The sequence below is a fragment of the Musca autumnalis genome, unplaced genomic scaffold, assembly GCF_047663935.1.
Source record: "Musca autumnalis isolate F117 unplaced genomic scaffold, ASM4766393v1 scaffold_2, whole genome shotgun sequence".
Lineage (NCBI taxonomy): Eukaryota > Metazoa > Arthropoda > Insecta > Diptera > Muscidae > Musca > Musca autumnalis.
Window position 1 is genome coordinate 49,996,137 of NW_027411755.1, and position 22,663 is coordinate 50,018,799.

Here is a 22,663-nt window from a genome sequence, read left to right on the forward strand (position 1 = left end):
GCTTACAGGCCATCTACTGTAGTAGATGGGCTTACAGGCCATCTACTGTAGTAGATGGGCTTACAGGCCATCTACTGTAGTAGATGGGCTTACAGGCCATCTACTGTATAGTAGATGGGTTCATAGGCCATCTACTGTATAGTACTTTGGACCTTTACGATGGTGCAAGTTTTTTCAGGGTTAAGTAATTACTTTTTGAGAAAATAGTCCGAAAGTTGTAAAATGGCACCATTTGTAGTGGCTGGAGCGCACTATAGCTCTCGAACTGTTCAACGGATATGGTCCGAAATTTGGCCTTCGCCATATTTTGTCCAAACTTAGTTTCTGTTCGAAGATCGACAATACCGGTCCACAACTCCCAGTACTTCCCCCCCAAAATTTAAAAAATGCCACTAAAAATGCCACTTTCTTGAACAGGGTATCCAATTTGGTCCGAACTTGGAATCTTCTAATATTTTGTCCAAATTTAGTTTAACTTCTAAAATGGCCCATAAGGTACGTCCCCAGCAAAACTTCAAAAATTTTTTTTTTAAGTGCAGTTTAGGGTCAGTTCGAAGATCCTTTGGAAATGAATACCCATTAGACCGGGGCGATTTGAAAACTTTAATGGGCCCTTCGCGTTTCTGATTCCTTGGAGTGAACTGAGCAAAAAAGTCCACTAGACCCATTAATGTTTTTTCCTTCGATACAAATCGCCCCGGCCTAATACCCATGCTATTGGCTGTGGTCTTGTTTACAGCGATATGATGTTTTCCGTGGACATGTTCATGCTTCCTGGCATACTGGTCCAAATGTTATACGATGACCCACTGAAATGACTGGTGGATGCGATATCTATCGAAAAGATATTACTCTCATTCTCGGTCCTTTCCTTCAAGTACAACTTTAATCCGAATCCACATTGTTGTCTGTAAGTTCAAATATTCAAAAAGGGCCACAAAATTCTGAAAAGATTCAATTCACATAGGCTGAGGGTATATCTCTGTCGGCAAAGCCTTTTTTACTTGTCATATCAACTGTTTCCATTTAATTCCCTGTCTGCTTCTTTTTTTATTAGAAAAGAGTTAACATTATTTTTAATGTCTTGTAATTATATCTAATTACAATATAATTACTTTACATTTAACTTTTAATTAAAGCAACAAAAGAGATTACAATTTAAGATGACTGATAAAACTGTCTCGACTATTTTCATCATTTGAGTGCTTCTTCTTCCTTCTTTTCAGTGAATGAGTGAATAAGAAAACTACATAATTTTTAACGCTGTCCAAAGTAATTAGTTACATAAACAAAAAAACCGTGAACTTTTCTCACACCCACCAACCCTTCCTCGCTCCTCTGCAACCGTAACACTTACATAAAATGACTGTTTATTTGACTAGGCTTGTTTATAACTGAAAAAAGTACAATGAAATTTCCATAATGCCCACGTTGCTTGATTTCTATTTTTAAATTGTACTGAAGATATATGTACAGTCATGTCTGGTTATGAAAAACAAGGAAAAATAAAAAATAAAACTATAAATATAAATACAATAAATATTATATTTAAATTGATCCAACTTATAACCTTCCTATAGTTTCAATCGACATTTTATTACCCAATATCTAGGTGATGCCAAGTATACTTTTTGGTTGATTGTCAATAACGTTTTAGCTTTTAACCATTTGAAATTTGTTATATTAATATGCGATATATTTAATTGGAGGTAAAATTTAACTTGATATTTCTTACAATGAATAGTCATTTTAACATCTTTCAACTGTATTATAAAAACATAGATTTAATTTAATTAAGTACAAAAAGAATTGTTGCATATTGCATAAATTACAAAACAAATGCCAATTAAAAAATAATAAACAAATGTTAAATTTGATTATTAATTGCGATTAAAGTGATATAACTGCTGTTTTGTACAATTTGTTATAAAATACACCCACATACATCGGAGATTGGTTATAGCAAGTTTAAAATGTCAAAGCGAATTGAATTTTATTCGCCTTGTTTATAAATTTTGACATATTATGTTACCAAAAAAAGTATTTTCGCCATTTGCGGCTACCTTTCTATTTCTACCATGGCACAGAGGGGAAATGTATGTTAAAAGTTGATTAAAACTCCTGAAAAACTCATTTATAATCCGATGGATATAATATTTTGCACAAATCATATCTTCGGTCCAAGGACTATTTCTGTAGAAAATAATGAAAATCGGTCCAAATTGGATATAGCTCCCATATATATTAGCATCGGATATGAGGTAAATATTAGTGCATTATTTACCTCATATCCGATGCTAATATATATCGCAATATATATCCGATCAAGCTAAAAATTTATACATGCATCCAGAACTAGCCCAGAAAACAGTGTATCAATTCTGGTTCAAATCGGTTCATATTTATATAGTTATATATCTATTCGATTTTTTATTTCAATTGTTATTTCTAAATTATTCCACTTTTATATGAGAAAAAAAAGTGATTTTTCGGAATGGCGCAAACTTATATCAAAAGTTATGATACATTCTGATAAATAAGAGCCCCGCTTATAACACAGACCAAAAATTAGTGTTGGCAAACGTTCCCAAAATATTTTTGTAATTGTTTTACATAAACTATTCCAATTTTACTTCGAAAAAACGTGATTTATCGGAATGGCGCAAACTTATATCAGAAGTTATGATACATTCTGAAAAAAAGAGTTCCGCTTATAAGACTGACTAAAACTTAGTGTTGGCAAACGTTGCCAATATATTTGTTGTTTTTTTAATTGTTTTACATAAATTATACCAATTTTACTTCAGAAAAACACTTGATTTTTCCGAATGGCGCAAACATTTATCAAAAATTTTGATTTGGTCTGATAAATAAGAGTCCCGGCTATGAGAAAGATAAAAAATTAGTGTTGGCAAACGTTGTCAAAATATTTTTTTTAGTTTTTGTTAAAATTGTTTTACATAAATTATTCCAATTTTACTGCAGAGACAAATTTAAAGGTTTTAATGATTTCAGTTGAGAAAAATGTGACTATTTCAGATTGGCGCAACTATGCGTAGCGTATTATGTTTGAATCTGATATTCGAGACTAAAGCGCATAAAACATCAAAAGTAACTATGGTCCGCAAATGTTCGCATCATGCAGTTTTTCACCTTTAAACTTGAGTTGTCATAAAAGATATCTATGAAAGACGAGATGTATCACATTAAACTAAGAATGAAGATGCAAAAACAATTATCTTTGGCGATTTTTATGAGCTCTAATGCACATGAGTACAAATAAAATAAGTAGATTTGGCGAACGCTGGAACCAAAATACAGTTTGTCAAGTAATTGTTTTCGAAACAAGAAAACTAATATTTTTCTGTATTAATTTATGAAAAATGACTGATAATTGGGATAAAAATATCGGGTTTTTTGCAAAAAATAGTTGGTAGACTTATTAAAGACAAGTTAGGATGTATAAAGAAAAAATTGACCCGCGTAGTCCAACAAAAAATAACGAAAACCCATAACTACATATAATTCAAGCTGTCAAATAAATGTTTTCAAAATTTAATGGAGGTTCCAAAATAACCCATATTTTTGGTAAATTCTTGAAAATCATGACATTTTATGAATGTTATTCTTAACAAGTAAAAATTTATCATTCGGCTTTGCCGACAGAGATATACTCTCAGCCTGTGTATATTGAAACAATTTTTTTTTCCAAAAAACGCATGTATTTAGGGAGTTTTAAAAATTTTGGGCGTTTGAACTGACAAAAATGTTGATTAGGATTTAATATCAAAAGTTTTGCGGAGGAGATACTAAAAAGAATGGATCTCCAGCCACTACATATGGTACCATAGGGGTTTTTTTAGAACTTCAGGGATGTTTGCTCAAGAAGTATGAACTTGCCCCTGAAACAACTTTTACCATCGCAATTGAGGCAGCAATGCAAGTTGCTTCAACAAAAATCAAAGTGATTCGAAAGCAGGTCTTAAAGTGAACATGTATCCGAAATTTTGAGTGGGAGGTACCGGATGGAGTGGACAAATATAGACCATATTTGAACCTGATCTATATCTGGTAGATATACTAGGATGTGTAAAGTATGGACCAATTCGGCCACTCTCTTCAAGAGTTATCGTACGCACAATTTTTCCGAACATTTTTGAACTTTTGTGGGGGAGGGACCTGAAGGAGTGGACCGATATGGCTTATCTTCGAACTTAAACTATGTTTGGACAAAATATTACTAAGGCCAATCTTTGGACCGAATCGGCAGACCTGTTCGAGAGTTATTTTGCCCTCCAACCTCCTCACACGGTGTCATAGGGGTTTTTTGCAACTTTCAGGCTATTTTCTCAGGAAGTATGGACTTGCCCCTGATGAAACTTATACCGTCGTATGGAGGGCAGTGAATACAAGTTGCTAAAGCAAAAATCAAAGCGATTCGAGAGATGTTCCTAATCTGAACTTTTCCAAAATTTTGTGTGGGAGGTACCCGACGGAGTGGACCGATTGAGTCCATATTAAAACCTGATCTAAGTCTGGTACACGCTCCACGATGGGCAAAGTATGGACCAAATCGGTTACACCCTTCAAGAGTTATCGTGCGTACAAATTTTCCGAACATTTTCGAACTTTTGTGGGGGAGGTACCGGAAGGAGTGGACCGATATAGCTCATCTTCGAACTTAAACTAAGTTTGGACAAAATATTACGAAAGCCAAAATTTGAACCGAATCGGTTCATCCTTTCGAGAGTTATCGTGCGCTCCAGCCAGCCAGACAGACAGACAGACAGACGGACGGACATTGCTCAATCGACTTCAAATTGTCTGAAACACATTTCGTCCAAACATACTTGGGGTCTAAAACCATTATTTCGATGAGGCACATTTTGCTCGTATGAAAGTGTATATACCCTTCATAGCCTAAAGGCTGAGGGTATAAAAAGAATTAACTACTAACAAGTCTCAACAATATTAGGCATAAAATATCCCTACTAGGAGGGTTACCATATGGACAAAGGGAGTACCAGGTCATATTACATGTAAATAGGGTCCAATAGGTATTACACCGGGAATATCTGAAAACTAAGGCGTTTTATGAGTTTTTTTAATTCACCAGGATGGACTGCCATCAATTACAATAAATATTACCTTCAGAATAATTAGATCAGTGGGGTTGCCAGACCTACTAAAAGGTGTCAGGTTATATAAACGGTAAACGAGGCCACCTGGATCCATAACCAGGGCCTACAATTTGTTTATTTAACTCAAATTGAATAAAGGGATAAGGGAATTCTCCAACATAAACCAAAATACGACATAAAAGTATAAAAATCGCTTAGAAATGCATATATAAGATATTGTCAGTCTATGCTGATTTTTAATAGACCTCGGATTTCAATTGTTTATAGCGAGTTCAGATGAATTCTCCAAGTTTTTTTTTTTTTGCTTCCATGCTAACACTGTAGCATTATTTACCCATCAACATAATTTTTCCCTTAAAAATGTACTACAGTAGTACTGCAGAGTACGCGAAATGTGTCCAATATGTCGAAGTATGCATTTCTGAAAATTGTCGAAACCTTTACCCCATACATTTCTAAGCAGTAGGAGACCAACTGCGATATTTCTGATTGTTTAGTGAAATGACATTATCTTTTAATTAATTTTAAGTAAAAAACAAACTTCGGTGCCCTGTTCCGGGGCCCAGGTGGCCTCGTTCACTGTTTATATAACCTGGTACCTTTTTAGTCGATCTGGCAACCCTTCTGATATAATTATCCTGTAGGTAATATTTTTGTATTTCATGGCAGTCCATCCTCTTGAACTAAAAAACTCATAAAACGTCTTAGTTTTCAGATATTCCCGGTTTAAGACCTATAGGACCCTGTTTACATGTAATATGACCTGGTACTTCCTTGGTCCATATGGTAATCATCCTAGTAGGCATATTTTATGCCTAATATTGTTGAGACTTGTTAGTTGTTAACCCCTTTTATGAATAACATTCATAAAATGTCATGATTTTCACGAATTTACCAAAAATATGGGTTATTTTGGAACCTCCATTAAATATTTCTATTTTGTAAATGCCTTTCTTAAATACTTCCATATTTAAATATTTCAATGGCTTTAGTTGATAAAAATTAATTTTTTCAGAATAGCGCAATATGCGCAATATATTATGATTGGATCTGATGTTGGAGACTTCAGTGCATAAATCATCAAAAGTAATTATGGTCCGCAAACGTTCGCATCATGCACTTTTTCACTTTTGAAATTTGAGTTATCTTAAAAATTATCATAAAAACAAGTATAAAGGCTATAGACAGGACCGACCATGTGAAATCCTACACCATAAGCATAAGCTTTTCACTAGTTAACATTTCTTTTAGGGAATATAATCCGACTACCACCAAACATAATATGCCTCTTTCTCTCTGGGACCCCCATATGCAACCAAAATTTCGTGACCATCCGATTATAATTGCGGCATATAGCGTGATTACAAAAATATTAAAAAATGGGATGTATTACCGACTATTGTGGTATCTCCCTTGTTTGACCAACTTCGCCAACCTACTTTATATCAATGCAACGGTAATATTTTCTTCTTCCATTGACAGGCTTTGCCGTTGGAATACCCCTACTATAAGGCAATATTTTCACAAAGAATAAAACATTGAATTGGTCTCCACATGAGTTTTTCCCCATTCCGACCCCTAAATATTATCCGACTATCACCAAAATCAATAGGCTTCTTCCTCTGTGGGGCCCCCATCAACCCCAAAAATTCGTGACTATCCGATCAAAATTCCAACCTGTAGCGTGATTACAAAAAATGGAAAAATTGAATATATTACTGACTTTGGCGATATCTCGGTTGTTTGCCCACTTACGCCAACATACTTTGCATCAATATAAACTAAATCTTTCATTTCTCATTTCTTCCATTGACGGGCTTTCCTTTTGCAATACTCCTTCCAGAAGCGGAGATATTCGCATAAGAAAAAAACGTTGACTTTTCTCCACATAATCTTATTGGTTATTCCGACTCCTGAATATTATCCGACCATCACCAAACTTAATAGGCTTCTTTCTCTGTGGGAGCCGCATCAACTCCCAAAAAATTTGTGACGATCCGATCAAAATTGCGACCTGTAGGGTGATTACAAAAACAATCGGAAAATGAGATGCATTACCGACTATTGAGATATCTTTGTTGTTTGACCACCTACGACAACCTACTTTACATCGTTGTAAAGGTGATATTTATATTATATTTCTACTTTTCTTGACAGGTTTTGCTTTTGATATACCTCTTAAAGAAACAGAGATATTGGTTTTGAAATAAAACATTGACATTTCTCCAAATGAGTTTTTGCCCATTCCGATCCCTGAACATTCTCCGACCATCATCAAAATCAATAGGCTTATTTCTCTGTGGGACATGCATTAACCCCCAAAATTTCGTTATGATTCGATCGAAATTGCGACCTGTAGCTTGATTTCCGAAAAAATGGATAAATGTGATGTATTACCGACTATTGCCATATCTCCGTTATTTGGCCACCTACGCCGACCTAGTTTGCATCATTGTAAATGTGGGATATTCTACTTTCATAGTCAGGCTTTGCGTTTGGAAGCTCCTTCGTCATTATAATTAAAATCTCAAAAATGAAAAGATGGGTTGTACTCTTCGTTCTTCGTTGTTTGACCACCTACGACAACCACCTATACATCGTTGTAAAGGTGATATTTTATACTTTCATTAGCAGGTTTTGGTTTTGATATAACCCTTATAGATGCGGAGATATTAGCTTTGAAATAGAACATTGACTTTTTCCCAAATAAGTTTTTTTGCCCATTCCGACCTGAATATTAGCCGACCATTACCAAAATCTATAGGCTTTTTCCCCTCAGGGACCCTCATCATCACCCAAAATTTGGTGACGATCCGATCAAAATTGCGACTTGTAGCGTGATTAAAAGGTATAGATGGACAGACGGACGGACACACATAGCCAGATCGACTCAGCTCGTCGAGATATTCATTTTGGTATACATAAGTATGAGTCTACGACCATTATTTCGATGCGTTACAAGCCATCTATATTTCAATGTAAAAACTTTTTGAGCAATAATTTTTATTGTACCCTCTTAAAATACGAATATTTAATGAACTTGACCTTTGGATTTCGATTAGAATATAAATAAATCAAATAAAATATTAATTGATTAATTTTTCTCAGGAAACTTGTACCGGCCCTAAAAACTTGTACCGTCGTTAAGAGGTAGCGAATACAAGTTGCTACAACAAAGATCAAAAGCAGACCTTGAACAGCATTTTTCGAGATTTTATGTGGGAGTTATCCGCAGGAGTTTACGTGTATAGTCCATTTTCGAACCTGATTTACACCTTTAGGGCTATCTTCTCATGAAGCATGGATTTACCCCCGATAATATTTATATAGTCGTAATGCGGGTGGTGAATACAAGTTGTTACAACAAAAATCAAAGCGATTCGAGAGCAGGTCCTACACTGAACTTTTCCGAAATTTTGTGTGGAAGACACTTTACGATGCGCAAAGTATGGACCAAATCGTTTACTCCCTTCGCACTCCGAGCGCACAATTTTTCCGAACATTTTCGAACTTTTGTGGGGGAGATACCTGAAGGAGTGAAGTGATATGGATCATCTTCGAACTTCAATTAAGTTTGGACAAAATATTACGAAAGCCAAATTTTGGACAGAATCGGTTGGTCCGTTCCAGAGTTATCGTTCGCTCCAGCCAGACAGACACACGGACGGACATGGCTAAATCGACTCCAAATTGTCTGAAACGGATTCGTCCAAACATACTTGGGGTCTAAAACAATTATTTCGATGAGGCACATTTTGCCGTATGAATGTGTATTATACCCTCGTTATCATAAATGCTGAGGGTATGAAAATAATTTCATTTTATGTTCCATTGGCGGGTACGAAATGTGCAAAAATATGTTTGAACACTATGCTATCCCACGGGAATCTATGACCCATCTAAATGTCCCATTTAATATTATGGTTCATTTATTGATTAATTCACACAACAAAGACAACTTAAATTCGACTCCATGATTCCTCAATATCCGATAATGGCGCCACGAAGCGTCATACACAACACATTTTGGCTGCCGCCAGTTAAAGCAAAGAGGAATCGTCGTCGTTTCAAAAATTTAAAAGTGCATATATCTTCAAAACACTCCAAATTTTTCGAAACTCAACTTATTTTTTCCATTTTTCGCGGTTCTTAAGGAGGAAACGCACCATGAACATGACTAATTTTGAAGAAAAATGTGTATTTAAAAATGAGAAAAATTCTTAGCGAATTTATGAAACAAAGGACTATTTTTAACGCCTTAACTTAAGATGACTCATTTAGTAAATTGCCTAAGCTTAATTTTTCTAGTTATGAAAATTCCTCTAAATCGCAAGAGTTGCCAAATATTTTGGTTATAATATTGGTAAAAATGAAATTATTTAATATAGATGTATGGATTTCCTTAAACTTTTAGTCACTTTCAACAAATTCGAACAAATGGCCACTAGTGCCAAATTGTAGCCTAGCGCCTGTTGATTTCAAAACTGTATAGACTTTTTGCGTAAATTTGCGGTTTTGGCAGTTATGACCAAAAGTTTAACACCCTTTTATAGTTGCTGAATTTATATTTTTTGGAATACTTTTAAGTAATTTTATTATCCTTTCTTAAATTTGGTTTCAATATAACGTTTTTTTGTGCTATTAGCGATTTCTATGGTCATGGTAACTTAGACCTGTAATGAAAACTCGCGAAAAAAAGATTTGGGGGTAATCACTTTAACAAATAATTTATTTTATTTTTGGGACACCCTAATGTTGGACCACGCTAAAAAGTGGAGATTTTTCCCCGCATTGAGTAAAAATGCCTTATTACAAGTAATTCTGCAGACAAATGTGGTTAAATCTTAGAAAGTACAAAAAAAGATGGTAACCCTGAAGGCTGTGGTCAAAAGTGGACCGATACGACATTTCTTTATAAGATAATGTTCTGAAGTCTGAGATCATTATAAGAATATAGTCGCTTAGAATATTTGGTTGACATCTGCCCAAATAAATCGATATATAAATCATTGGGGAGTAAACCAAATCATGGACCAATACTGAAATTTTTTCGTGGGGATGCTTACAATACAATAATAACTCCTGGTACCGGATTACAGCAAATTTGGTTGAACAATGTCTTGGTAACTGTAAAATACTTAAATTCAAGATGATTCGTTTCATGGGAAACACGCGAAATTTTGGACCGAGGGCCCCAATATTTTACGTAGAGTGTTTTTAGGCCACTATGACCCATTGATAACAATTTCAGTTCGATATAGGATTTAGAAGTATTTTTGTCACACCTTCCCATGTAAGTGCCACCACTGTGCATTGATTCGAGAAGTAAAACCGAACCCGGATCACCACATTGTTGAAGCAGAGGAAAACATACTTCTATATGTGGAAACTGGACGTCGAGAATCTCTGCTACAACAGATACATCAAATACTAAATGTCCTGTTGAATTAGGGTTGGAATATTTTATATCCAATACTAGCTGACCCGGTTCCGCGTTGCTGTCCCGTCGTTTTGGATTTCCGTGTAAGCCTTTGTAATCTACATATTTACAATTTATCAGTTAAATATTGATCACTCTAGATTTTCGAACCGCATTGTTGGCCCGTCGTTTTTGTGACCAATGCACATTATCGGTGTTGTACTGTATTCTAAAATGTGGAATTGATCGCGCTTTCCCACCTATTGGAGCCCCGGTTAAAAGCGTTTTTATAGTCACGCTTACTAAAATTAAGGATATTATCTACAATTATACATTTTTGAAAAATTGGGTTGACCGCGATATTCCATTTCCGAGATGACCATTCAAGATCAAGACAGTAAAAATCATATTATTGCAAACGTTTTTTAAACAAAACGTTCAAAAATAACTTTAATTTCACGATTTCTTAAAAAATTTTGTGGGGGAGGTACCCTGGTCACTCCACATACAAAATTTCATCAAATTCGGTCCAGCCGTTTCGAAGGAGTTCAAAGCCGAACACCGTGACAGGAGAATTTTATATATATATAGATAGATAGATATAGGGAAATATCTGGGTATTTATCTAGGTACTTAACATGTATTATTTTTTAAATACAAATATAATACAGTGGAACTTCTCTATAACGAAATGATTTTTAAAACACAAGTGGAAAATCGCACATATAATATTCTCTCTATAGCGGATTTTCTCTATAACGTAGTACGTCGTTGGTCTCCAAGTGCTGCATTATAGAGATGTTCGATAAAATTTCCAAATGAACAACCAAAATTTGGTATTTACTGAATTAACCGGATATTTACCTTTATTGGTGTATTTACCTACTGTCCCTCCCCGCGAAACGAACAATTTTGACTACCAAAACGTATCTATTAATGAAGTGGCAATTTTTTGTATATTTTATTCGCAAAAGTTCAAGTGGTGCCCCTAAAATGGTGTCGATATCTATTTCTGGCTAATCGGTGGCCCCATATTATTGTGTTAAAATATATCGAAGTGGTTGTGGGAGACAAAATTGCCAGATTTCCCTTTACCTCGTTGGAATTTTTCACATGCGAATTTTTCTTCGATTTGCATTTGCATATTTTATTCACTTGAATTTCTTTTAGATATTCCAAAAATTGTCCACATGTCCACATGTGAATTATTCTTCGTTAGAAAACAACACCACATATCAACATGTCAGGATGGCCGAGCGGTCTAAGGCGCCAGACTCAAGTGTAACAACTTGTTCTGTTCAAACAGAATTTGTGAAAGCGAGACTTCTGGTCCTCTCTGAGGGCGTGGGTTCAAATCCCACTTCTGACAAATAATATTTTTGAGAGAATTTATTTTTTTAATTTTATTATTTTAATTTAATTTTTTTTATAAAAAAATATTTTTTCGAATATTCTTTTGCGAGTGTAACAACTTGTTCTGTTCCAGCAGAATTCGTACGTGTGAGATTTCTGGTCCTCTTTGAGAGCGTTGGTTCAAATCCCACTCCTGACAAATAATATTTTTGAGAGATTTTTTTTACTTTATTATTTTAATTTCTATTTTTTATTAAATTAAATAATTATTTTTATTTCTATTTTTTATTAAATATAAAAAAACTCATCTTCTCAAATCAGACATTTTTGCGATCAACATTTGAATTTACATTCATGTGTATATATTTACATACAAGTGTGTGCCTATAATTCTTATAATGTTTGTTTCTGATATTTACTTGTCGACTTATATATTTTGCTTTGCTTTGCCTGCAATCTTGTCATTAGACAACAAGGTGTCAATGTTCGTTTACAATGATACCTTAAAAACCACAAGACGGCACACAAATGAAATTTGCCAGAAAAAATATTTACAAAACAAATAACACAAAAGCCTCTTATAAGACAGACAGCTAACATAATAAGTATGGAGAATGAAAAACGAAACCCAGACAATTAAATGAAACCAAACCAAAAGTCACAACGACAAAAATTAATAAATACCATGATATAAAAGCCAAAGTAAATATTAAGAGGCATGACCAACAATTATTATTTTTAAGAAATTTATGAAAATCATCAAAAAAATGAAAACAATGACAATTTTTGAGGAAAACTTAAAAATATAAAAAAAATAAAAATATTTTCGTGCGTTTTGTAACCTTGCCTAATGTTGGGATAGGTTAGGCATTCGTTGGAATGTGAATTTCATTGGTCATATTTTTTTTTATTTCTCATTTTCCTCTACAATATTTAACATATTTCAAGTATTCCCACATTAAACCGTTTCATAAATGTCAGCAATGTCAAAATCGTAGCCATAAACTTATTTTATTAAGAAGAAAATGAATGACATAAGTGAAATAAAAGAAGAGCTTTCAAGATGATTAATGTGGGACACAATGCCCCAGCATGGAGCTAGTGGAAGAAAAAGAAACCAACGGCCAAAATTGTAATGAAGAAGAAGAACTAGATGAAGAGCGGCTACATGATGTTGTGGATAACAGCAAAATACAAAAAAAATATGACCAAATTAGAACAGAAAAAAAGAACATTGCAGCAATGGATGAGGTCATATATCAACATCAAAATGAGGTCATATATCACAAGAGAATTTACAGGGCAACACGAAAAATCACATATTTTGTCACAATAATTGAGAAGAAAATAGCAACATTGAGTTGTAATTTCAATAACCACAAAAAATTCTCAATACCTATGTAATTTTATTTTGCTGCATTGTAGCCTCTCTGCATGCACTATATTATTCATTTATTGATTCTATTCTTTGCCCATTTTTTCCATACAAAACAATAGCTAGCCCTCCGAGAACATCAACAATGGGAACAATGACCTTTTTTCCGTTCCTAAGCTTTGCATGAATAAGACATAACAATACTACAAGCAATCATCGACATCAACCTCCATACAAATGACAGGCAGGCACTGTTGTTTGGTGTTCTACATTTTTAGACATTTGCTGCCGCTGCTGAGTTGCAATTTTTGTGTGCTCTTGACAAAAGTGAACAAAACGTTTAGACTAGTTTTTGTTCGTTTGTTTGATGACTGCAAATAATCTGCCAAAATATAGAAAAAGGGAGGGTGTATTTGAATGAATTTGTTACAATGCACTTTAAGGTTATTGCAATATAACGAACAGGTTTGAGGTCAGATAAATCCTATTATAGTACATTTTATATTTACGGATTTTGAAATTTACAGTTAAATATATTTTAGCTCCGTCGTTAGGCTAACGAGGGTACACGCAGAGAAAAAAATATGATTGATCCAACTATATTCGAAGAGCAAAATATGTATTGTAAAGATATTGTTAAATTCCAAATGTAGTATTATGATTCCAACAATTGGGTTTTGTTAAATCCAAAAATAGTTCTCTCTTTTCTTCGACAATTTTTTCTCTTCTCTCGCTATTCGATGCCGTGTTGAAAAAAACAATTATGGCGAGTTTTGTTTGTATGACGCGCTGATCACGCTACAGATCGCAATTTTGATCGGATCGTCACCAAATTTTGGGTGTTGATGAGGGTCCCGGAGGGGAAGAAGCCTATTGATTTTGGTGATGGTCGGATAATATTCAGGGGTCGGAATGGGCAAAAAACTTATTTGGGGAAAAAGTCAACGTTTTATTTCAAAGTGAATATCTCCGCATCTATAATGGGTATATCAAAAGCAAAACCTGCTAATGAAAGTAGAAAATATCACCTTTACAACGATGTATAGTAGGTTGTCGTAGGTGGTCAAACAAAGAAGAAATCGCAGTAGTCGCTAATACAACCCATCTTTTTATTTTTGCGATTTGAGTTATAATTCCGAATATCACAGCTTTGGTTTGGGATCTTCCAAAAGCAAAGCCTGACTATGAAAGAAGAATATCCCACCTTTACAATGATTCAAAGCGGGTTGGCGTAGGTGGCCAAATAACGGAGATATAGTCGGTAATACATCCCATTTTTCAATTTTTTTCAAAATCGCGCTACAGGTCGCAATTTCGATCGGATCGTCACGAAATTTTGGGAGATATCCCCGCTTCTGGTAGGAGTATTCCAAAATGAAATCTCGCCAATGGTAGAAGAAAAGATCTCCTTTATATTGACGCAAAGTATGTTAGCGTAAGTGGGCAAACAACCGAGATATCGCAAAAGTCGGTAATATATCAATTTTTCATTTTTTGTAATCACGCTACCGGTTGGAATTGTGATCGGATAGTCACTAGATTTTGGGGGTAGATGCGGGCCCCACAGAGGAAGAAGCCTATTGATTGTGGTGATAGTCGGATAATATTTAGGGGTCGGAATGGGGAAAAACTCATGTGGAGACAAATTCAAAGTTTTATTCTTTGTGAATATATCGAATACCTACTAGAGGTATTCCAACGGCAAAGTCTGTCAATAGAAGAAGAAAATATTACCTTAAAATTGCTGTAAAGTAAGTTGGCGAAGGTGGCCAAACAAGGGAGATACCACAATGCATCCAATTCTTCCATTTTTTGCAATCACGCTACAGGTCGCAATTTTGATCGGATGGTCACGAAATTTTGTTTGCTTATGGGGGTCCCGAGAGAAAGAGGCATATTATGTTTGATGGTATTCGGATTATATTCCCTAAAAGAAATGTTTACCAGTGAAAAGCTTATGGACAGGGGTAGTGGTGTAGGGTAACACATGGTCGGCCCTTCCCGACTATAGCCTTTGCTCACTTGTTTATTTTTATTTTTTTGAAATTACATGGGTAAAAATGTGTGTCACGGTGCGCCTTAACTAATTTTAAATGGAAGGGGCTTACACCTGGGAAGTTTTTGCAGATTCTGAAACTAAAATGCTCATAGATGAGAAATATCGAGAAACAAAAAAAAAATCGCCGGAGGGATTTTCAAATAAATCGCGGATTAATTTCACATTTTTAGGGGTTCTTTAGGTTTTCACGATTTTGCTTGGAAATAGCGAGTTCCAGATAAATGGGCCTAAAGAAAATGTTGTAGCTGTGAAAATTCTCCACAAGATTGACCTTTATGATATTTTCTTAGGTGTTACCGTTTTTGAGATATAGAAGTTCAAATTGAGACAATGCACTGACTGTATCGCCTCCTTATAAAACAATATCATGCTCAGTGCGCCTTAACTAACTTTTGATGAAAACCGCTTACACATGGGAAGATTTCGCGGATTCTGAAAGAGCAATGTTCATTGATAATAAAAAATAAAAAAACAGAAAATATCGCTAGAGGGATTTTTAAATAAATCGCGATCAAAATGCACAATTTTAGGGTTTTTTTAGGTTTCCACGATTTTGCTTGGAAACCTCAAGTCGTATCGAAATGAGTTTAAAGAAAATGTTGTAGCTGTGATAATTTAGGATTTTTCGTAGGTTTTTTTAAGAGACCTAGATGAAAACCCAAGGAGTATTTTTTAATTTAAAAAATAAATTAAAATTTTTTGAAAAAAATGCAAAAAAATGTTTTTTTAATTTTTTATATTTTTATGGTGTGTTTATTGGTGTTTGAACTTTTTTTAAATTGTTAGAACACATGAAACACTCAAAAACACTCATAATAAGATGCAAAATATGAAAAACTCAAATTTTTTACATTTGACCTTGAATTCCTCTGCAACTACTACACCGAAATTTAGTGTTTTAAATGCATCGAAAAGCAGATTATGTTATCTGCCGAAAAAAATAATTATAAAAATATCTTTATCCATTCAAAACTTACAGAGTTTTGACCAGAAAAAAAAACGATTCTGAAGCACTGTGCGGCGGTACAATTGCTGTGAGGGTCCATATTTCCTAAGATAATAACCTCTAAAAAAGTTTTGGCCGAAGCTTGCAAATCGTCAATTTTACCTCCTAAAATTTCTTCAAAATTTACATGAAGATCGAAGCGGGATTATATCGGACAACACTTTCGTTATCTCCGTCACAAAAGTTCAAAATGTTCGCTTATGTGCAGTTAAAGGGCTGTTCGAGGATTGTTTTGTCATTTTCATCGAAGGTAGCCCCTGTTATTCTGATTACAATGAAATAATTGTTTTGTGGGCAAGTCCATACTTTCTGAAATAATGTCCCAAAAGTTCTAAAAAACCTACCGTCACCAACTAAATTGATTGGTGGTAAAACGAACGTTCCAAAAACCCCGCCCAAATTGTGGTATTCTGGTAATATCACTGGTCTGTCAGTGGAATAATTAGGCCCTCAAGTTGTGATACCTACCCCGCAAACGCATAAAAATGTCCGCTAAAGCACCGAAAACTTCTTTTGTCGCCTACAATAGGGCATATGCTGAGGCATAGCTCCAGTCATATGCTGACAAAGTCCAAATCTCAGGAATTATAAACTTGGAAATTTACAATTTAAGGAATTTTGTTAGGAAACCAAATTTCTTTAACATTGCCACGGAAATGTAGTGTGGTTCAAGGTCTTCTGATGTCTTGGACTTCGAGATAATACTTTCGACTTCACAAGATATGAATAAAATATGCGAAGTATCGTGTTAAATAAATTAGAGGTAGAACCATTAGCTAACTTGTTGGCATTCGAAAATTTTTGAACAAAAGCTGTTTGAAAACATATATGAGCCTCTATTTTGGCGCTAAAATCTCGACGCACTAGCTCAGGGGCGAACGGAGGGGTTGGCCCGGGTCCCCCGATATGAAAATTCTTTACACTTCTTACACTGTTTGGAACATTTTGGCCTAGTGGCCTCCGCACCGCCGAAATAAATTTCTGTGTACGTTGGTGCACTGGATGAATAATTTAGTCTCAGGAGAGAGAGGGCAATATTGCATCCAGTTTATATGTCAGGACTTAAGTTCTGCCTGATTAGCAAGAGTTTGCCTTGGAAGAAGCCGTTCGCTATCCAAAATTTCTGGAGGATGTTGTGTCAGGACTTTGTTGCAACTGTACCCAATTATGGCTTTGGAGTCCGCAGGTTGGAAGTACTCCTGAAGTCCTTACAGATGCGTTTTGGTGGTGGATTTTCTATCCCTTTGTAATGGTTTAGGTTTCGGCTGAAAACTTGCCCGCGGCACTGTTACCAGACTGAAATCATCCTCGTGAAGAAGATCCCCTTTTGTCATCTCCACGTCATTCATAGCAATTCGAAGTGCACTGAGAAATAAGCTCTCAGAGTCAATAATGCATTATAACATGTTTTAATCGATCGCATATCTTCCCTATTCATAATTATTATGTCTTACATATCTTTAAAATAAAATTCATAGTTATTGATTTTTAACCCACTTAGCGCCAGAAAGTTTTTTTTTCGGAAAATTTAAAATTTTTTATTGAAGTTAATTTTATTTTCATTTTTAAGCATTTTTAAGAAATAACTTTTAAAGCAGCTTGTTGTTGTGCTCCACGTTGGTGCGTCAATAAAGCAGTTCTTGTGTTGTGTCCCACGTTGGGCGCCAATGAAGCAGTTCTTGTGTTTTGCCCCACGTTGGGCGCCAATTAAGCAGTACTTCGTTTTTGTTATACCCAATGTCCATTAAAACGAAGATTACTGACGTTTAAAAATTATTTATTCAAAGTTTGTACTTTGGTTGGTATCTTCCACTTGGCTTCTCAACTAGTGCAATGTCCGAAACTTATTAAAAGCTGGTTGACTAGTTGGTTTCTCAAAGGTTGATCTCAAAGTGATTTTATTAATTTTTATTCTACTAAGGTACTTGGTTTGAGAAGCGCAAAAGTCGTCCAGACTTACATAGATGTGTATGTTAGTAGTAAATACAATGTTGTAATGAAATAGTATGATAATAGAAATATGTACAGTGTTGCATAGAAACCGTTAAAATTTTAAAACATAGAAAATATAAACAGAGTTGTATGGAATATGTACAAACTTACATACTCAACATTGAATTCAAATGAGAAGATAAACTAAATAAGATAATTCATAAAATATAAATAATGGTTTGCTTCACTTTTTTTCTTAAAACTTATAGTTTTTCCGGAATCGGGTGTCCGTTAAAACGGACATTGGCAAAATCCACTACCGTAAATTTGTATGGGAAATTGTTGTTTTTTTACAAAACAGTATAAAGTAAACTTCATTTTTAATCGTACGCACAAAGCATACTGTTTTATATTTTTAAAGATATTCTCTATCTTCTTCATTTTATAAAATATTTTCCATCATACACCCCAAAGAACGGCATGTTTACTTTATCCATAATTGTAAAAAACACTAATTTCCCATACGGTAGTGGATTTGGCCACTGTCCGTTTTAACGGACAGCTAACTTTGCAGTGTAATACAGAATAATTCAGGCCATAAGGCCTTCATTAATCAATAAAAAAAAAACTATTTCATTTTTCTATCCTACGTTTCGTTGGGATTTTCCAACATCTTCCGGGAAATTTTTTATATTAATAATCTTTTGTCAGTTTTAAATCTAAATTAAATTAATTGTAGGTTATTAAATAACGACACAAGAAACAAAATAAAAATAAATGGACCAATAATAAAAAAAATAAATACTACATTAATAATACTAAAATCGCAGAAGTTAAAAATACGACTAAAATTAATAGTTTTAGTTAAACAAAAAAGTACCATAAAATAAGTTCCATAAAAAATAATTTTTGTCAGAAGTGGGATTTGAACCCACGCCCTCAGAGAGGACCAGAAGTCTCGCTTTTACAAATTCTGTTGGAACAGAACAAGTTGTTACACTTGAGTCTGGCGCCTTAGACCGCTCGGCCATCCTGACATGGTAGTGTAATAAAATAAAATAAGGCAAAAAACAAAAATTCGCATATGAAATTTCCGAACAATCTTTTTTATCGGTATGTTAAAAACTGAATATACCGTTATTGCGTTATACTATTTATAAATGTAATAAGCTTTGTGGCACATCAGTGATAAAAGTTAAATGTGGAAACAACCTCAATGACCAATATAACCTGCTGCCGAATTAAAGAACTTCCTCAATCCTCTCTAAAGTACTCTTAAGTATTACGTCTTATATAGTTTCTAAGATAAAATCAAAAATTTAAAGTAATTAAGATATGTTGTTTAAAATAATTTTTGTCAGAAGTGGGATTTGAACCCACGCCCTCAGAGAGGACCAGAAGTCTCGCTTTTACAAATTCTGTTGGAACAGAACAAGTTGTTACACTTGAGTCTGGCGCCTTAGACCGCTCGGCCATCCTGACATGTTGATATGAGAAATAGAACAATAAAATGCCATATAAAACAACAATTCGCATATAAAAATTCAGAATAGGGTTTACTGAAATGTTTATTGTTTCAGTTCCTGTCTTCAAAAAAGTTAAAATGAAAGTAAAAAGTGTTCCTCCATGTAGAGGGAATAATATCCATGATTCAAATTATGGTTGGTCTTTCTGAACGAGCTATTATACATATATTAAATGTATGTAGTCAATAAATTCACTACAGTGATTGTAATTCTCATATGTAAAATTGACCGACCATTTAGATTTTTTGTTTACGCATGGGTTTATCTGCTTCGACTGCTCAGATATTCCAGAGGCTCAATTCTTGTTCTATGAAATTTTTAAATGAAAAGTTTTATAAAGGAAAAAAATGTCAAATGAAAAAATTTATAAGGTAAATTTTATTTTCTTGTTGTTGTCTGAACCACCATAAGAATACATTTCCAAAAGCCCTAATCATATTATCTTGATCAAGGAGCTATGTCAAGCTATGTCAAGGTTGTTTATGGCCACATTACACTATATGTTTTTTAATATGTATTTTGTCACATTGGGTATTTTAATCCTTACACCAGCCATTAGAAAACCAAATTGTGGGGTTCACTTGATGAAGTTCTAGTTTATTGTCCCATTTTTACTAAACCATTAACTGAATTACATTTAATGCATCTATGTATACTAAATGGTCTAGTTTTAACTACATAAAGTTTTAATATGCTCATCAATATGCTAAATATTCTACAAAGTAATACCAACGAAAATTAACTATTTAGAGAATCAACTTTTTTCTTGCTCTTTATAAAACTCAATGCTAATCCCATATATGTATATTTGATTAAAAAAATTAAATACAATATTTTTTGTCAGAAGTGGGATTTGAACCCACGCCCTCAGAGAGGACCAGAAGTCTCGCTATTACAAATTCTGTTGAACAGAACAAGTTGTTACACTTGAGTCTGGCGCCTTAGTCCCAATTTACATTGGGCGAGTTTACTTGCGGCAATTGTCATTTTGTAGGAGATAGAGGTGAGGCATATGGTAACCCTTTGCCTCTCAGCACCCTCTCTCACCTACAAACTCACAATTGCCGCAAGTAAACTCGCCTAATGTAAATTGGGACTTAGACCGCTCGGCCATCCTGACATGCCGATTCTTTGGAGTGAAACTTTCAACTACAAATATTCAGAATTTTGTTTAAATTAAACTACTTTCTTATTTATATTGAGTAATTTTTATATATGTCTGCATTAATTTCTTTTGTAGTTTAAATTCTTTTGATATTTTTGTAGTTTCATCAATTTTAATTTATATTACCTCAACAAAAATTATATTGTCAGGAGTGGGATTTGAACCCACGCCCTCAGAGAGGACCAGAAGTCTCGCTTTTACAAATTCTGTTGAACAGAACAAGTTGTTACACTTGAGTCTGGCGCCTTAGACCGCTCGGCCATCCTGACATGTGAATTCCGAGAATTTAAACATTCATTGTATTTGATATATTTGTATATTGAAATTTTATTAAACTATTTAGCTTTTAAAATGTAACTACTTTCTAATTAATTTTTGGTTTTCTTATATTTACTTTTTTATATTTATTTTTTATATTAACTTTTTTATATAGATTTTTTTATATTAACTTTTTTATATTTATTTGTTTATATTTATTTGTTTATATATTTCGCATTTATTACATATTCTGTTTATATATTATTTTGCAATCCTTTTATATTCCCTTCATCTAAAAAATAGTTTGTCAGAAGTGGGATTTGAACCCACGCCCTCAGAGAGGACCAGAAGTCTCGCTTTCACAAATTCTGTTGAACAGAACAAGTTGTTACACTTGAGTCTGGCGCCTTAGACCGCTCGGCCATCCTGACATGCGAATTCCGAGAAAGGAAACTTTCAACAAAAAAATTGGGATTTAATTAAATTTTTTGCATATTGAAATTTTATTAAATATTTCGTTGTTTTAAAGTAAAAAGTTTAGTTACACAAAATACTTATTACTCATTTATTTTTATTTTTAATTTCATTTATTTATTTTTTATCTATTTAATATATTCTATTTATATATTTTTACAAATTTATTTATATTCCCTTCTACTAAAAAAATAATTTGTCAGGAGTGGGATTTGAACCCACGCCCTCAGAGAGGACCAGAAGTCTCGCTATTACAAATTCTGCTGGAACAGAACAAGTTCTTACACTTGAGTCTGGCGCCTTAGACCGCTCGGCCATCCTGACATGCGAATTCCCAGAAATTAAACTTTCAACAAAAATGTGGGATTTTATTATATTTTTGCATATTGAAATTTTATTCAAATATTTAGTTTTTTAATAACTACTTTTTTAACTACTTTCTAATTTATTTTTGGTTTTCATTTTTATATTTATTTTCTTATATAAACTTTTTTTTTAACTTTTTTATATTGATTTTTTATATTAACTTTTTTATATTTATTTTTTATATATTTCGCATTTATTACGTATTCTTTTTATATATTTTTTACAATTTTATTTATATTCCCTTCATCTAAAAAAGTAGTTTGTCAGGAGTGGGATTTGAACCCACGCCCTCAGAGAGGACCAGAAGTCTCGCTTTCACAAATTCTGTTGAACAGTAGTGTTGGGCAATCTCGTTCATTAAGCGGATCGATCTTTTTCATTCCGTTCACCAAAAAGATCCGGATCTTTCACTTCGTTCGTTGGCTCTTTTTCGTTCAACAATACATTTGACTGTGTTATTTTCTTTTGAAGTCGTTCGTTCTCTGCTGCATATGACTCCGTCGTTCTTTTCACCGAATCGTTCTTTTGAAAATGTTCGTTCACGAATGACAGATTGTGTGCTAATGGGGGTGGTTTTGTTTCTGGATTT

General features: G+C 34.0%; 1 protein-coding gene and 6 non-coding genes across 8 annotated transcripts in view; 2 read left to right on the forward strand and 5 right to left on the reverse strand.

Annotated features, from left to right (window-relative positions):
• LOC141393987 (uncharacterized) overlaps nt 1–22,663 on the forward strand; it is a 402,117-nt gene that overhangs the window by 262,641 nt on the left and 116,813 nt on the right. The gene's annotated exons all lie outside the window — the stretch shown is intronic.
• Nucleotides 11,803–11,929, forward strand: TRNAL-CAA (transfer RNA leucine (anticodon CAA)). Its single transcript has 2 exons — nt 11,803–11,840; nt 11,885–11,929. It is a non-coding gene; the product is annotated as a tRNA-Leu (tRNA).
• On the reverse strand, nt 19,196–19,322 carry TRNAL-CAA (transfer RNA leucine (anticodon CAA)). The gene is made up of 2 exons: nt 19,285–19,322; nt 19,196–19,240 (listed from the first exon to the last, which is right to left on the reverse strand). It is a non-coding gene; the product is annotated as a tRNA-Leu (tRNA).
• Nucleotides 19,641–19,767, reverse strand: TRNAL-CAA (transfer RNA leucine (anticodon CAA)). The gene is made up of 2 exons: nt 19,730–19,767; nt 19,641–19,685 (listed from the first exon to the last, which is right to left on the reverse strand). It is a non-coding gene; the product is annotated as a tRNA-Leu (tRNA).
• TRNAL-CAA (transfer RNA leucine (anticodon CAA)) lies at nt 21,120–21,245 on the reverse strand. Its single transcript has 2 exons — nt 21,208–21,245; nt 21,120–21,164 (listed from the first exon to the last, which is right to left on the reverse strand). It is a non-coding gene; the product is annotated as a tRNA-Leu (tRNA).
• On the reverse strand, nt 21,540–21,665 carry TRNAL-CAA (transfer RNA leucine (anticodon CAA)). The gene is made up of 2 exons: nt 21,628–21,665; nt 21,540–21,584 (listed from the first exon to the last, which is right to left on the reverse strand). It is a non-coding gene; the product is annotated as a tRNA-Leu (tRNA).
• Nucleotides 21,906–22,032, reverse strand: TRNAL-CAA (transfer RNA leucine (anticodon CAA)). The gene is made up of 2 exons: nt 21,995–22,032; nt 21,906–21,950 (listed from the first exon to the last, which is right to left on the reverse strand). It is a non-coding gene; the product is annotated as a tRNA-Leu (tRNA).